We start from the raw sequence: 12,883 nt of genomic DNA, 5'->3' as shown, positions 1-12,883 counted from the left end.
TTCTGGAACAGACCTCCTCCCCCGACCCCCGGCCATGTCCTCCACCTGCCTCTTGTCTGTAGAAAAACTTTAGCCTCCTAGGCCTTCCCAGAGTTCCAAAGAATAAATTTAATCAGAGAAGTGAGAAAACGCAGAAAAAAAGGACAAGAGTCAAGCAATATAAAATAGTAATAGTTTAGCCATTAAAGTCAAGGACCTTTAGTTCCTCCTCAAGGGCTATAGATAATATTCTCAGCCATGTCCTTTGAGCTGTTTTGCAGATACTTAAATCCTCACCAGGTGGAAGATGTTAATGGTATGCCGCCCACCAGCACCTAGATCCCAGAACAGCTGGAAACAGAAGGTTGATGATGCTGACTCCCAATTACCTCACTGCCAACCAATCAGAAGAATGTGCACAAGCTGATCATACTCACAACACCATCTTCCTCACCCCATCTTAGAAATCTTTCCCTGAAAGCCTTTGGGGAGTTCAGGACTTTTAAGCACTAGCTACCTGGACTCCTTACTTGGTGCCCTGCAATAAATGCTGCAGTTTCCTTCACCACATCCCAGTGTCAGTAGATTGGCTTTACTATGTGTGGGTGAGCAGACCCAAGTTTGGCTCCTAACAAGACCTCAGAATATTTATACACGCTCCCAGGGGAGTAAAAAAAGGAAAACAAGAAATAAATGGAACAAATGTAATGTAATAATACTGAAATACATTATTTCATTTTTTGGAAACTCACTTCTTTGTAAATATTTTATACTGTCTTTCAAGATCTATTAATTAAATACATTTTATATATTGAAAAACTGAGACTCAAATAAGTGAATAAATTTTTCAACGTGACAAACACAGAGAGGGGTAGGGCTGACAGGTGACAGCATCCAGGAAAGTTTCCAAAGACGTACCTCTGCCCCAAAGACTTCCCATAGGATGTAGGTATCCAGGAAAGATCCAGGGGGAGAGACACAAGGATTTCATATAAAGTAGTTCCAGCTGGTAATTCTCTGATTTCCTTTCATGTAAAATATCCACAAACAAAAAATAAATCTTTTTAAAAGAGCCATCCATCGGCTGTGGAGAATAAACAATTAAAATATTGGGTCCGTTTGAAATGCACCACGGAGAACGAACAGCTGATAATGATGCTGTGAATTCGAGAGGGCAAGTGGGCCTTGGGAAGGTGGGAGGGATCTGAAAGTTTAGGGATTTACTACCAGCCCTAGGAAAAGCTAGGCTGGGAGGACCGTGTCATGGATTTGAGGTCCTGCTTCCTAAAATTTTAAAAAATTCGAAAGAGAATCGGTGCCGCCTGGGAAGGAAACAGGGACTGGGGACACCACAGACCACAGCTCCTCCCACGCACGAACCCCGGAAACCGAGTCACGACTGTCCCCTGATGACCCTCCCCAAGGTCACCGTACAATCTGGGGGACTCGGGGGCTGCGGGCGCAGAGCTGCCCAGGAGCCGAAGTCGCGGCGCGAAGCGACGGGACAGGACTCCCGGGGTCCCGGCTGCCGGCCCCGCCCCCACTAGCAAGACGGAGGAGACTGAGGTCCGAGCGGCGCCCCCGGCCCACGCGAGTTCGCAGACTCCAGAGTTGACTGCAGGGAGGCCAGCGTCCCGCCACGGCAGGTTCCGACTCAATCCCCCCTCCCCGTCCTGGGACACATGGCCCCGCACACTCACCATTTCCCCACTTCTGGCGTCCCCGGCGTCCTCCCTTCCACTCCCGCGGCCCGGGCAGGTCAAGGCGCAACAGACGGTCCAGCAGAGACACCTGAGGCGGTTAAGTACCGGTAAGCCGCGATCGCCGGCGCATCCACAAGGCGTAGCGATGTCCACGCCCAGCCGAGCGTCGCCCCACCCACCTGCCCTTGATGTGCCCCCTAGAGGACTGTTCGCAAGGACCTCCTCTCACCACCCCGCCCCCAGAGTTAACAGCAGGTGGAGGTCACGTGGCCAAGCAGACCCAGCTTCCTCTCTGGCCCTCCAAGGATCTTTGCTTTCAACCAAATCCTGCTTCGGACCTGAATGGGGCACAGGTGTAAGCAGGTTACTCAAAGCTGTTTCTAGATGGACCGACCCCTTGAGGAGCAAGTCCAGAGGAACTGGGTTGCCAGGGCCAGGCCAGACTGGAGCAGGAAGATCTCCTCTCACCAGTCACAAGCTATGAGACATGTTCATTAAATCTTAGGTGTATGTTTTACATTAGTTTTTCAGTGTGTTCTTAAAGCACCTTGAGATGTAAACAACTGTAATAGCCCTACAGCAAAATTCCTGTTTTCACTGATAAAAGAAAAACAATAAATTATAAATGTTATATATGTCCCACATTATTAAAATTGTTATAAATGTCCCACATTAAATTATAAATGTCCCACATCATATAAATGTGGGATGTACCCAGAAACTATTAATATGCTTAAGAGATTGGATTGCAAACTCTTAATGCATTTAGCCATTTATTTGAAAGGCTTTGTTAAGATGCAACACATACAATGGACCACTTTAAAATGTACAATGGACCACTTTAACATGTACAATGCTGTGGTTTTCAGTATATTCATGACTATGGTCAATTTTATTTTTTTTATTTCTTTTTTATATTTTTATATTTTTTATTATTTTATTTTATTTTATTTTTGGCCACCTCTGCATGGCATGCAAGATGTTAGTTCCCCAACCAGGGATGGAACCCATGCCCCCCTGCAGTGGAAATGTGGAGTCTTAACCACTGGACCACCAAGGAAGTCCCTGTGGTCAATTTTAGAACATTTCCATCATCTCAAAAAGAAACACCTGTACCCTTTAGCTATCAGTATCTTCCCATTTTCCTCCTTCAGGCCCCAGGCAGTCATTAATCTACTTTCTGTCTCTTTAGATTTCAGTATTCACTGACTTCATATGAATGGAATTATGTAATATGTGGACTTTGTTGTTGACTTCATTTACTTAGCATAATTTTTTCAAGGGATATCCAGGTATCAATACTTCCTTTGTTTTTATGGCTGAATAATATTCCATTATATGGGCATTGCACATTTTCTTTATTCATCTGTTAATGGACATTTGGATTGTTACTACCTTTTGACTATTATGAAAAATGTTGCTATAAGCATTTGTAAAAAAATAAAAAATTAATAAACATTTATTTGTTTAAATAAAACTTTTATTTATTTATTTATTTATTTGTTTTTGGCTGTGTTGGGTCTTCGTTTCTGTGCGAGGGCTTTCCCTAGTTGCGGCAAGCGGGGGCCACTCTTCATCGCGGTGCGCGGGCCTCTCACTATCGCGGCCTCTCTTGTTGCGGAGCACGGGCTCCAGACGCACAGACTCAGTAGTTGTGGCTCACGGGCCCAGTTGCTCCGCGGCATGTGGGATCTTCCCAAACCAGGGCTCGAACCCGTGTCCCCTGCATTGGCAGACGGATTCTCAACCACTGCTCCACCAGGGAAGCCCCATTAAACAAATTAAATAGAGTCAGGAGAGCAGAAGGGGGAGCTCTCACACCCTGCAATCATAGCAGAGTCCAAGAGGAAGAAGAAAGACTCCTTTCTTGGCAAAGATTCAGTCAGTGAAAAACCGTAGACTGTTTACTATAATCCTCCCAAAGTCCTTTTCCCTTCTGTAAAAGCATTCTCCTTCCCTTGCTCTGGGGAGACTTGCACACAGCTTGCGGTGGTTGCACACCCTGAATTGCAGTTCTCTGCTGATCCAGAATAAACCCATCTTTGCTGGAGAAATAGCTGACAGTCTGTTTCAAATCAGTGCTGTCATGTACAAGTTTTTGGGTAAACATGTGCTTTTATTTCACTTGGGCATATGCCTGGGAGTGGAATTGATGGGTCATGTGGTAATTCTAGGTTTAAGTTTTGAGGAAATGCCAGACTGTTTTCCAAAGTGGCTGCATCATTTTGTATTCCCACCAGCAGTGTATGAGGGTTCCAATTTCCCCATATCCTCAAGTACACTTATTCTTTCACTTTTGATTCTAGCCATTCTAGTGGGTATGAAGTTGTATCTTATGGGGTTTTTTTAACAGTTATAATTAACATATAACATTATATTAGTTTCAGCTGTACAACATGATGATCCCACATTTGTATATATTGCAATATGATCACCACAATAAGTCTAGTTAACCTCTCTTACCACACATAGTTACAAAAAAAAATTTTATCTTGCAATGAGGACTTTAAAGCTCCACTCTTTTAGCAACTTCCAAATATGCAATACAGTATTTATTGACTACAGTTGCCATGCTGTACATAACATTCCCGTGACTTATTTTATAAATGGAAGTTTGTATCTTTTGACCCCCTTCACGCATTTCACCTAACCCCCACCCTCGTTGTGGTTTTGACTTGCATTTTCTTTTTTTTTTTTTTTATAGCCTTGATTCTCTGGGTTGCCTTTTTTTTTTTTTTAACTTTGGGTTTATTTATTTATTTATTTATTTATTTATTTATTTATTTATTTATTTATTTATGGCTGTGTTGGGTCTTAGTCTCTGTGCGAGGTCTTTCTCTAGTTGCGGCAAGTGGGGGCCACTCTCCATCGCGGTGCATGGGCCTCTCATTATCGCGGCCTCTCTTGTTGTGGAGCACAGGCTCCAGACGCGCAGGCTCAGTAGTTGTGGCTCACGGGCCTAGTTGCTCCGCGGCATGTGGGATCTTCCCAGACCAGGGCTCGAACCCTTGCGCCCTGAATTGGCAGGCAGATCCTCAACCACTGCGCCACCAGGGAAGCCCGACTTGCATTTTCTTAATGTGTAGTCGTGTTCAGAAATCTTCATATGCTCTTGACCATTAGTATATCTTCCTTGGAAAAATGTCTGTTCAAGTGTTTTGCCACTTTTTAAAATATTTATTTATTTATTTGGCTGCACCGGATCTTAGTTGTGGCATGCAGGATCTTTTAGTTGTGGCATGAGGAATCTTTAATTGTGGCATGCAGAATCTTTAGTTGTGGCATGCGGAATCTTTAGTTGCATCATGCAAACTCTTAGTTGCTGCATGTGGGATCTAGTTCCCTGACCAGCGATCGAACCCTGGCCCCCTGCACTGGGAGTGTGGGGTCTTAGCGACTGGACTACCAGGGAAGTCCCAAGTGTTTTGCCACTTTTAAACTGGGTTATCTGGCTTTCTATTACTGATTTATAGGAGTTCTTTATTTACTCCTGATGCAAGTCCCTTATCAGATATATTATTTTCAAATTTTTATTCCATTCTGTGAGAAGTGTTTTCACTCTCTTGCTTTAAAACTTTATACTTTTAATTGTGATGACATACACATACCATAAAATTTACATCTTAACTATTGTTAAGTGTACAGTTCAGCAGTGTGAAGTACATTGACTATGGGAAACCGATCTCCAGAACTGTTTTCATCATGCAAAACTGAAACTCTATACCCAATTAAACAGCAACCACCCATTCACACCGTCCTCCAGCCCCTGAAACCATTCTATTTTCTGTCTCTATAAATTCGACTGCTATAGGAACCTTATATAAATGGGATCATGAAGTATTTGTCCATTTTGGACAGGCTTATTTTACTTAGCATAATGTCCGCAAGGTTTATCTATGTTGTAGCATGTGTCAGAATGTCCTTTCTCATTAAATCTGAATACTATTCTATTACATGTATATACTACATCTTGTTGATCCATTCATCCCTTGATGAACACCTAGGTTGCTTCCACATTTTGGCTATTGTGAATAATCATCCTATGAACAAATATACAAATATCTGTCCATGTTTTGAATTCCTTGGGGTATATACCCAGTAGAGGAATTGCTGGATCATATAGTACCTGTATAATTTCTGAGGAACTGCCATATTGTTTTCCATACAAGCAAAATGATTTTACATGCCCACCAATAGTGCACAAGGATTCTAATGGGTGTGTTCCCATTCTTGATGGTGTCCTTTGGTGCACAAAATTTATTAATTTGGTGAAATCCAAAATATCTTTTTCTGCTGTTTTTGCTTTTGGTGTCATATCTAAGAATACTTTGCCAAATCCAAGGTCATGAATATTTCTGCCTATGTTTGTTAAGAGTATTGTAGTTTTACTTCTTATGTTTGGGTCTTTGTTCCATTTTTTGTAAATTGTTGTGTGTGGTATGAAGTCAGAGTCCAACTTCTTTCCTTTGCATGTGGCTATCCAGTTGTCCCAGCACTGCGATTTTACACAAACCTTATCACAGACCCACATCTACTTGATCTTCACAGAGTAAGCCGCTCTTACCTCCATCCCATGTGGTAGACGGGAGTCTCCTGGTCCCCAAACCAATGCCCAAGCTGGGTTTACCCAAATGAGTTGAAAATTTAGGGCTGCACATGGATGTTTATCGCAGCTTTATTCATAATTACCTAAACACAGAAGCAATTGAGATGTCCTTGGTGTAGATGAATGGATAAATAAACTGAGCTACCTCCAGACAATGGAATATTACACAGCACTAAAAAGAAATGAGCTATCAAACCATTAAAAGACATGGAGGAAATTTAAATGCATATTAGTAAATGAAAGAAACCAATCTGAAAAGGCTAAATACTGTATGATTCCAACTATATACCATTCTGGAAAAGGCAAATCTATGAGACAATAAAAGATCAGTGGTTCAATGTTCATTGCAGCACTATTTACAATAGCCAGGACATGGAAGCAACCTAAGTGTCTATCGACAGATGAATGGATAAAGAAGATGTGGCACATATATACAATGGAATATTACCCTGCCATAAAAAGACATGAAATTGAGTTATTTGTAATGAGGTGGATGGACCTAGAGTCTGTCATACAGAGTGAAGTAAGTCAGAAAGAGAAAAACAAATACCGTATGCTAACACATACATATGGATTCTAAAAAAACAAAAAAGGTTCTGATGAACCTAGGAGCAGGACAGGAATAAAGACACAGATGTAGATAATGGACTTGAGGACACAGGGAGGGGGAAGGGTAAGCTGGGACAAAGTGAGAGAGTGGCATGGACTTATATATACTACCAAATGTAAAATAGATAGCTAGTGGGAAGCAGCCACATAGCACAGGGCTCGGTGCTTTGTGACCACCTAGAAGGGTGGGATAGGGAGGGTGGGAGGGAGACTAAGCAGGAGGGGATATGGGGATATATGTATACATATAGCTGACTCACTTTGTTATACAGCAGAAACTAACACAACATTGTAAGGCAATTATACTCCAATAAAGATGTTAAAAAAAAAAAAAGATCAGTGGCTGACAGGGGTAGGGTTGAGGGAGGGAAAAATAGGCCGAGCACAGAGGATTTATAGGGCCGTGAAACTACTCTGTATGATACCATAATGGTGGATGCATGTCATTATGCATTTGTCAAAATCCATAGCATGTACAACACCAAGAGTGAACTCTAGTGTAAACTACAGACTTGTGGGTGATAGTGTTGTGTCGACGACGTAGGTTCATTGACGGTAACAAATACACCACTCTGGTGCAGGACATTGAGAGTTGGGGAGGAGCACATGTGGGAGGAGCAGGGGCACGTGGAAACTCTTGACTTTCTGTTCAGTTTTGCAGTGAACCTTAAACTACTCCTAAAAAATAAAATCTATTAAAAACAACAAAAACCCAGGTCCAGAGAGCTTTACTGCTGAATTCTACCAAACATTTAGAGAATTAATACCAAGTCTTCACAAACTCTTCCAAAAGATAAAAGAGGAGTGAACACTTCTCAACTCATTCTACAAAACCAGTATTACATTGATAACAAAATCAGACTAAGATTACACACTGATTTCTTATAAATATGGATATAAAAATGTTCAACAAAGTACTAGTGGCGCAGTGGTTGAGAATCTGCCTGCCAATGCAGGGGACAGGGGTACGAGCCCTGGTCTGGGAAGATCCCACATGCCGCGGAGCAACTAGGCCCGTGAGCCACAACTACTGAGCCTGCGCGTCTGGAGCCTGTGCTCCGCAACAAGAGGGGCCGCGACAGTGAGAGGCACGCGCACCACGACGAAGAGTGGCCCCCGCTCGCCGCAACTAGAGAAAGCCCTCGCACAGAAACGAAGACCCAACACAGCCAAAAATAAATAAATAAATAAGTATTAAAAAAAAATAAAGAATTATACATGACTAGGTAGGTTTTATTCCAGGTATGCAAGGTTGATTTAACATCCCAAGATCAACTATTATAATGCATCATATCAATACAATAACAAATATCACATGATCATCTCCATAGACACAGAAGAAGCCTGTGACAACAGGCTGTCTCATGATGAAAACATGCAGCAACATTTTTTTTTTTTTGGCCGCCCTGCACAGCATGTGGGACCTTAGTTCCCCAACCAGGGATTGAACCCGCACCTCCTGCTGTGGAAGGGCGTAGTCTTAACCACTGGACCACCAGGGAAGTCCCTGCAGCAAGCTGTTAACAGAAGGGAACCTCCTCAAGCTGACAAGAGACAGCTATGAAAAACCCACAGCTAAGATCACACTTAATGGTGATAGACAGGATGCTTTTCCTTACAAGAACAGAAACAGGACAAGAATGTCTACTTTTTTTTTTTTCACACACACACACTGTATTTTATTTTTACAAGAGATAAATAAACTGACACCAAGCATTGTAAATGGATGACCACAACAAAAGCAACAATGATTGCAATTACCAAACACGAAACACACTCATACTATGTCATAATATTGAGAATGTCCACTATTGCTGCTTTTATTGAACATGATATCAGATGTTTTATCATTATCAATTAGACTAGGAAAAAATAAAAAATAAAAGGCATCCAGACTGGAAAGGAAGAAGTAAAACTATCTCTATTCACAGATGGCATGATATTGTACATAGAAAATCCTAAGGAATCTGCTAAAAAACTATTATAACTAATAAATGAGTTCAGCAAGGTTGGAGGGACAAAATTAATATACAAAAATCAATTGTATTTCTATATGCTTGCAATAAAATATTTTAAAATAAAATTAAGAAAACAAATTCATTTACAACACCCAGATGCTAAAATACATAGGAATAAATTTAACAAAAGAAGTGCAAAACTTATACTCTTAAAACTACAAAACATTGGGACTTCCCTGGTGGCGCAGTGGTTAAGAATCTGCCTGCCAATGCAGGGGACATGGGTTCGAGCCCTGGTCTGGGAAGATCCCACATGCCACAGAGCAACTAAGCCCATGTGCCACAACTACTGAGCCTGCGCTCTAGAGCCCGCGAACCACAGCTACTGAGCCCGTGTACTGCAACTACTGAAGCCCACGCGCCTAGAGCCCATGCTCTGCAGCAAGAGAAACCACTGCAATGAGAAGCCCATGCACTGCAACGAAGAGTAGCCCCACTCGCGGCAACTAGGGAAAGCCCACGCGCAGCAACAAAGACCCAACACAGCCAGAAATTAATTAATTAATTTTAATTAATTAATTAATTTTTAAAAGAAGAAAAAACTACAAAACTCTGTTGAAAGAAACTTAAAATCTAAATAAATGGAAAAATATCCCATGTTCATGGATCATAAGGCTTAATATTATTAAGATGTAATTTCTCCCCAGTTTGAACTATAGATTCAACACAATACCAGTCAAGGATATTTTATGGATAATGACAACTGGTTAAAGTTTATACAGAAAGGCAAAAGACCTAGAATGATCAACACAATACTGAAGAACAAAGTCACAAGACTATCTGACTTCAAGACTTAATAGACAGCTACAGTAAGCAAAACAATGTGAAAGAATAGACAGACTGAGACTTCCCTGGCGGCCCAGTGGTTAAGACTTTGCCTTCCAATGCAGGGGGTGCAGGTTCTTTCCCTGGTCGGGGAGCTAAGATCCCATATGTCTCAGGGTCAAATACCCAAAACATAAAACAGAAGCAATATTGTAGCAAATTCAATAAAAAGACTTTAAAAATGGTCCACATCAAAAATCTTAAAAAAAAAAAAAAAAGAATTGACAGATTAATGGAACAGAACAGAGAACCCAAAAATAAATTCATATATAGTCAACTGATCTTTGACAAAGAAGCAAAAGCAACTCAATGAAGAAAGAAAGTTTTTCAACAAATAAGTCTTCTTAGCAAATGACAATGGAATGCATGGATAGCTATAAGCAAAAAACATTAGACACAAACTTTAAAACTTTCAAAAAATTAGTTCAAATGTACCTCATAAACCAAAATGTAAAATGCAAAATTTTAAACATCTAAAAGATAATATAAGGGACTTCCCTGGCAGTCCAGTGGTTAGGACTCGGCGCTTTCACTGCAGGGGCCTGGGTTCAATCCCTGGTCGGGGAACTAACATCCCACAAGCCAAACAGAGTGGCCAAATAAATAAATAATAAAAATTTTAAAATAAAAGGTAATATAAGAGAAAATCTAGATGACCTTGGGTCTGACAATGAGGTTTTAGATGCAAGCCCAAAAGCATGATCCATGAATGAGAAAATTGTTCCATTAAAGTTCATTAAAATTAAATTTTTCTGTTTTTCAAAAGATACTGTTAAGAGAATGAAAAGACAATCCACAAATTGGGACAAAATATTTGCAAAACATATGTCTGACAAAGAACAATGTATGAACTGAGTGGAAATATCAACAAAGAAATAGAAAACATAAAAAGAAAACAAAAAGGGACTTGCCTGGTGGCACAGTGGTTAAGAATTTGCCTGCCATTGCAGGGGACACGGGTTTGATCCCTGGTCTGGGAAAATCACACATGCTGCACAGCAACTAAGCCCATACACCACAAATACTGAGCCTGTGCTCCAGAGCCCAAGAGCCACAACTAGGGCACGTGCCGGCTGCTGGTGGGGGACTCTGACACCCAAGAAGATGGGAGGGACCCCAGAATGAACCGGTAGGATGTAGGGGGACTGATGGGGGAGAAGTGGAGGCCAGACAAAATCGGCGCCCCTGAGGTGGGGGAGATCAGGAGAGGCAGGTGGGAGGGACTCTCCAGGAAGAGCAGGAGAGGAGTGGAGGGCGATCGCCTAGCCCACTGGGTCTGGGGAGCCTGCTGAGTTCCCAAGCCGGTTTCCCCACCCCCCAAGGCCCTGTTCAGGCCACGTGGGTCCTGGGGGCAATGGAGGTAGGCCGAAGAGATCAGGTGAGGCAGGTGGGAGGGGCCCTACAGGAGGAGCAGGAGAGGAGCAGAGGGTGATTGCCTTGCCCACTGGGGCCCGGGGAGACTGCTGAGCTCCCAGGCCAGTCCCCTGCCCTCCAAAGCCCTCTCCAGGCTGCATCATCCTTGGGGGCATAGGAGGGAGGCTGGGGAGATCAGGAGAGGCAGGCGGGAGGGGCCCTCCCAGACCCCAGACCAGAGAAGCAGTAGAGGAGAGGAGGGCATATGCCCTGCCCACTCAAGCCCAGGAAGCCTGCTGGGCTCCCAGGTGAGGTCCCCTGCCCTCTGAGACCAGGGGTGGGGGACACGCCTGGGCCCCTTCTGTTCCTTGAGCCTAAGCCCCACCGCCCACAGCCCCCAGGGCCTTTTCCATCCCTGTGGGCCCTGAGCATTGGCCTTGCCCACCACCCAAAGCTCGTCCTTGCTTAGGCCCCATTCTCCACAGCCAAAACCTTTCCCCCATCGCCTCCCTTTTTTTTTTCCTTTTCCCTCCTCCTCTTTTTTACTATTGTGGTACTGATGTACCTTCCAGTTGTTGATTCAGCTGTATTTTTATTTTTACATTCTTTCTAACATATCTGGTAGTTTCCTAGTCTAATTTTATTTTTTACTTTGTTGTTGTTCTCTTTTCTTTTTTTGCCACCCCACGCAGCTTGCGTCATCTTGGTTCATGAGCCTAGGGTTGGGCGGAAGCTCCTGCAGTGGGAGCTCTGAGTCCTAATCACTGGACTAACAGAGAACCTCAAACCCCAGGGAATATTCATCGGAGTGAGGTCTCACAGAGGTCCTCATATCAGCACCAAGACCCAGATCTACCCAATAGCCTACAAACTCCAATGTTGGAAGCCTCAGGCCAAACAACCAGTAAAAGAGGAACACAATCCCACTCATAAAAAAAAAAAAGAGAGACAGCAAAAAAATATGTCACAGATGAAGGAACAAGGTAAAAACCTACAAGACCAAATAAATGAAGAGGAAATAGGCAACCTACCTGAAAAAGAATTCAGAGTAATGATAGTAAAGATGATCCAGAATCTCGGAAATAGAATGGAAGCACGGGTTGAGAAAATACAAGAAATGTTTAACAAAGATCTACAAGAAGTAAAGAACAAACAAACAGAGACAAACAACACAATAACAGAAATGAAAAATACACTAGAAGGAATCAATAACAGAATAACGGAGGCAGAAGAATGAATAAGTGAGCTGGAAGACAAAATGGTGAAAATAACTGCCGAGGAGCAGAATAAAGAAAAAAGAATGAAAAGTATTGAAGACAATCTCAGAGACCTCTGGGACAACACTAAACACACCAGTATTGAATAATAAGGGTCCCAGAAGAAGAAGAGAAAAAGAAAGGGTCTGAGAAAATATTTGAAGAGATTATAGTGGAAAACTTCCCAAACATGGGAAAGGATAGAGTCACCCAAGTCCAGGAAGCACAGAGAGTCCCATACAGGATAAACCGTAGGAAAAACACACCAAGACACATATTAATCAAACTACCAAAAATTAAATTCAAAGATAAAATATTAAAAGCAGCAAGAGAAAAACAAAAAATAACATACAAACGAATCCCCATAAGGTTATCAGCTGATTTTTCAGTGGAAACTCTTCAGGCCAGAAAGGAGTGGCAGGATATGCTTAAAGTGATGAAAGAGAAAACACTACAACCAAGATTGCTCTACCCAGCAAGGATCTCATTCAAATTCGATGGAGAAGTCAAAAGCTTTTCAGATAAACAAAAGCT

This window comes from Balaenoptera physalus (assembly GCF_965194825.1).
Source record: "Balaenoptera physalus genome assembly, chromosome: 3".
Lineage (NCBI taxonomy): Eukaryota > Metazoa > Chordata > Mammalia > Artiodactyla > Balaenopteridae > Balaenoptera > Balaenoptera physalus.
This window is presented reverse-complemented; position numbering follows the sequence as displayed.